Consider the following 5,528-nt stretch of genomic DNA (forward strand, 5'->3'; position numbering starts at 1 on the left):
TTTTCAGGATGGCCTTGAAACTAAGTGTGTAGATAAAAATGACTTTGAATCCCTGGTTCTCTTGCTTCCCCTGCTTGATTGCTAGGATTCCAGAAATATATTACATGTATTTTTTTTGAGAAGGGGGGACTTGGAGAGATGGCTCAGCAGTTAGGAACACTGCCTGATTTTCCAAAGGCCCTGAGTTCAATTCCCAGCAACCACATGGTGGCTCACAACCATCTGTAATAAGATTTGGTCAGTTGTCCTCATCAACTTAGACCATGAAACCAAATATGGACAAGTTCAGCAGTACCACCATATACTGGCTGCCCATGCATGAATTCAGCATTGACAGGGCATAAATTCATTTTTTTCAAATTACATTCCTGGTTTTGGTGCAGGACAATTGTCTATATTCTGTCAATTATGTTTTAAATAAATGCTGATTGACCAGTAGCCAGGTAGGAAGTATAGGCAGGACAACTAGACAGGAAGTAGAAGCGGGTCAAGGAGAACCGGAGAATTCTGGGAAGGAGGAAGCCTGTTCCTCTGCAGTCCTGCCCCAACCACAGAAGAAGGAAGATGTGATTGCCCCACTGAAAAAGGTACTGAGCCATGTGGATAACATATACTAGAATAATGGGCTAATGTAAGTTACAAAGTTAATAAAAAGCCTGAGCTAATGGGTCAATCAGTTTATCATTAATATAGACCTCTGTGTGATTTCTTTGGGGCTAAATGGCTGGTGGGAGGACAGAAACCAGGCAGGATCGAAACCTCCGACAGCATGGTTTATCTGATGCTGACCATTGAACTCAGGGCTTCCAGAATGGCAGACAAACAGTTCACCAACTGAGCTATCATGCCAACCCTCACCTTTTTAGTTTTCAGTTTCAAATTGATCATTTTGGAATAGACTCTTAAGATACAAGGAATGTTTTCCAGGATAATAGAAATAAATGGAAGAAGTTTGCAAGAGCTGTAGAATTCCTCCATCCCTACACAACAGAAAAAGCCTTTCCCCCAAATGTGGTGCTTTTACCTTTCATGTTCTAGAAAGCAGATAATTAGGGTTGCTTTGTTTGGCAACTTTCTCATTTGCCTGTTTAAAGAACATCATCCTTTGGGTGGGGTGGCCAGGCATGTGCCTCACAGCACAGATGGAGACATAAGAGGACAACTCACGGGAGTTGGTTTTCATCGAGCTTGAACTAAAGTCATCAGGCTTGGTGGCAAGTGTCTTTACCCACTGAGACATCTACCTTGCCCAGGAATGTCTACTGCCTTAACAATAAAACAGCCCCAGTCTGGTGGTGTGTGACGTGAATCCCAGCACTCAAGAGTCAGAGGCAAGGGTTATCTCTGTCAGTTCAAGATAAGCCTGGCCTATATAGTGAGCTCTAGGACAGCCAGAGCTATATACAGAGACACTATTTTAAAAGAAAAAAAATAAAGCACTAAAGTTCAAAGAAGGAATTATGGAACTGCCCCTCCCCATACAATGTAGGTGTTTGCTTTTTGAATTATCTGTATGATCCTGCTTCTCTCTCTCTAGTTACATTAACTGATTTCCGGTAAGGTTGACCTGAAAGACATCTCATAGCTCCCTCTTACTTGTCCCCGCCTCCATTTTGGCTGCTATTGCCACTTCACAGGCATTTTTTTCTTCTCTTCCCCATTTGGGCCATTCTCTCTCTTTGAAACTATCTTTGTGCAAACTGCTGATGTGACAGCTCCATGTTATGGTTAAGGGGAAGGTTTTTTATTATAGATGTGAAAGAGGGAACGGATTGGAGGTGTCTGGAAGAGTCTAGAACAGTGAGAAAAAGAGGTAGACTGAACATGGCTAGCAGACTAGACATGACCAGGGCTGTCTCAAAGAGAGCGGAGAATAGCAGCAGATCGAGAATATATATATATATATATATATATATATATATATATATATATATATATATATATATATATATATATATAAAATCTTCCTATTACTGGTTACCCCTGTCCTTCCTTGTGAGCTTTGTTCAACTGTCACTTTTATCAACTTTACTGAACTTTTCATCACGGGCTGCAAATTCTCAAGCATGGTAGTTGGCCCAGAGGAGCTGAAGTATTATGCTAGTTGCCTTTGTTTTGTTTGTTTGTTTCTGTCAATTTGACATAAGCTAGCATTATTTGTGAGGAAGAATGGCAAAACATGAAAATGCCTTCACCAGATTGCCTGTAGGGAAGTTTGTAGGTCATTTTATTAATTTCTGATTGATGTGGGTGGTCCCAGACTACTGAAGGTGGTGCCACCCCAGGGGAGGTACAAAGTAGTAAGCAGCACCCCTCCATGGCCTCTGCATCAGCTCCTGCCTCCAGGTTCCTGCCCTGTTTGAGTTCCTGCCCGGACTTCCTTTAGAAATGTAGAAATGTAAGCCAAATAAACCTTTTCCTCCCCAAGTCGCTTTTGGTCATGGCATTTATCACAGCATTAAGACAAGTATCCATGAGGATTCTTCTTGGGACAGTAATCCCAATTCATGATATGTTTGCTACAATGGTTGTACTAGATGAAGTGAAGAAGAGATTTAATAAAGAATAATTTTTCCAGATATTGTTTCCCCCAAATTGTTTACTGTGTTTCCTGATTATCTTGGTCCAAACACATTAATTACATATAGTCACAATTTTGGGGAGGAGCCATCACCTTTGTGAGTGATGCCCAAGCTTAGTAGCAGCTTGCTAGAGGAATTTCTGTGAGATGTTGGCCTTAAGTTTAGCTGCTTCCAGGGTGCATCTGTGCTATGGGATGACTAAGGTGACATTTGCAGTCCTGATTTATCCCATGCCAAGAAGAATAGTACTGCTGAAAAAATTTCTATTGGTTCTCATCAACACTGCCTTCGCCTGGATAGCCTGTTTTTTTAGGCAATGAAGTTGCCAACTTAGAGCCAGTTGGCACCTGTTTCCCTATTAGTGTCGTGTCGTGTGCTTCTCCCTCTGGGTGTCAGCTCCTCTGGCACAGGGCCCTGTGCCAATCACACTTTAATGATATTTGAAGGGAACGAATTGTCTTGAGGAAAAATGTTTCCGCCTTGGAAGCAATTTATGAAGTTCTTGAAACTTGATTTATAAATGAGCTCAGGAATGAGACAAAAGTTTTCAAAGCCAGTTTGGATTTTTCTTACCTGAAACTAGGCCTAGATGGTTGCTTCACTGCTGAAATCGATGTGCGGTGTGTTTTAAGGGCTTTCTGGAAGAGCCAAATTCTGTCTTATGGCGGAATATAAAGCTTGCTTACTTTTCATTTACCACTGACTGTTCTTTTATTGAAAAGTTGACAAGATTTTTCTGTTCACCTAAGAACAGAATTGATTTTGCGACTCGCTTTTGAGTGTAGCCTCTTAAATTTAGTTGAAATTTGCTTGTGAAGCATTTAAATAAATGGGCTGAGCTGAGCAGCATTGAGGCACGCCTTGAATCCCAGCGCTTCAGAGGCAGAGGCTGATTGGTAGAGCCCCAACCATAAAGAAGTAAATATCCACGTAAATAAATAGATAGCTAGATAAACAAATGTGCTGGAGAGATGGCTCAGTGGTTAAGAGCATGCACTACTCTTGCAGGATCCAAGTTCAATTCCCAGCACACAGATTAATCACAACTGCCTGTGTCTCCAGCCCCCACCATTTCCAGAATATAAAAATAAATCCTACCTAAAAATAAAAATGTTACTGTCTGTAATGGGACTCAAATAACTTAAAGGCATTTTGTATGTGTCTTTATTTATATCTAATACAGTGGTCAAGGGTGACCAAGAGTCAAATAAATGCTCTCATAAGAAGTTCCCCCTAAGATCTGAGATAAGTGATATCTGAGAAACAGCAAAAAGAGAGCCAGAAAGTTATTATTAGGACTTAATGTTTAAATCCCTCTAAAAATAGTCATTTATTGGGTCAGTTTGCTGTGTCAGCTAATTATACTGTGTGACATTCTCTGTGACTTCAGCACTGACGAGGTCTCTTCCCCAGTCTATTTTTCTTTTCTTTTCTTTTTTTCTGGAATGTTACGTTCTCTATTATTTTGGATTTGATAGTTCATGTTAATCTCATGAAAAAAAATCAGTACAAAGACAAAGATAAACAAATCAGAAGTAAGTGTTTACTTCTAGTTCCTAGTCTATAGTGTGCTCCAGGCCTGGGTCTGGTCTGGGTTTGCTATGGCAATAAACTTGTTACGGGAATGGGCATCCGTTGATTCTTTATTGACACCGAGAACATTTTAGCAAGACACACCAACTCAGCAAGCAGAAGTTATTAGGGTAAAGCATAGGAGAATCTATACCCAGGACTGGAGAGATGGCTCAGTGGTTAAGAACACTTACTACTCTTGCAGAGGATCTGGCTTTTGTTCCCAACATCCATGTGGCAGCTCACAACCATCTTTTCCCTTCAGTTCTAAAGGATCCTGAAGAGCTGCATTACACAAATGCATACAGCCAGGCAAACACTAATACACTTAAACCTAATGTATACATCCTATCTGCATTTTAAGATTTCACTGACCTGCCAAGCTCGCAATCACAGTGTACTAATAACACCTGCTTCACGCCCCACCGATGGTTCTTTAGCTCCATAAATACCCAAAACAGACTTTCTAAGGTAAAGAGCAGTTGTCCCGGAGGGAACAGCAGCTGCTACCTTCTGGAGGCACTGGGACCATGCTCCCATCCCCCTAAACCTCAGCCACCAATAACTCAGCAGAGTGGTGATGCCAAGGTGTAACTTACCAGGAGACAGACTCTCCTGGTTTACCTTGATTCGAGAGCTTTTCGGGACCGCCCTTAGACAGAAAGGTCATCTGGGATGCGGCCACCTAAGGGAAAGTGGCGTTTTCAGCTCACTTAGCCTTGCCTACTCCATCTTTACTTCCTTTTACACAGATAGTTCTTTCATTTTTTAAAAGAGTCCCTGCACATTTACTCTCATTAAGATGTTTGTGTCTTAGTGGACCAGAACTCAGCAAGCAGTTTTAATGAGTGAGTTTCTTCTTTTTCTCGCGGTATGAGCAAATTTCTGAGAAGCAGCACCTTAAGAGAGCAAGGGCTTTATTGTGGCTCCCCGTGTGAAGGCACAGTTGATGGTGGCAGCACGAATTCCCGGCAGTGGGATCCTGGGGCTGGTCGCTTTGCTTTTGCAGTCATGAAGCAGCTTGAAATGAATGCGCATGCTCCGCTTGCTTTCTCTTTTTAAAAATCTATTTCATCTGCTCCTGATTTGGACCTGATGGAATAGATTTTTAAAAAGAGAAAGCAAGGTCCAATCAGGAGCAGAAGGAGAAGAGAGCACAGGCAAGGAACTCAGGACAGCGAAGGGTACACCCACACATTGAGACAATGGGGATGTCCTATCAAGAACTCACCAAGGCCAGCTGGACTGGGTCTGAAAAAGCATGGGATAAAACCAGACTTGCTGAACATAGCTGACAATGAGGACTGCTGAGAAGTCAAGAACAATGGCACTGGGTTTTGATCCTACTGCGCGTACTGGCTTTGTGGGAGCCTA

The sequence above is a fragment of the Microtus ochrogaster genome, chromosome X (assembly GCF_000317375.1).
Source record: "Microtus ochrogaster isolate Prairie Vole_2 chromosome X, MicOch1.0, whole genome shotgun sequence".
Lineage (NCBI taxonomy): Eukaryota > Metazoa > Chordata > Mammalia > Rodentia > Cricetidae > Microtus > Microtus ochrogaster.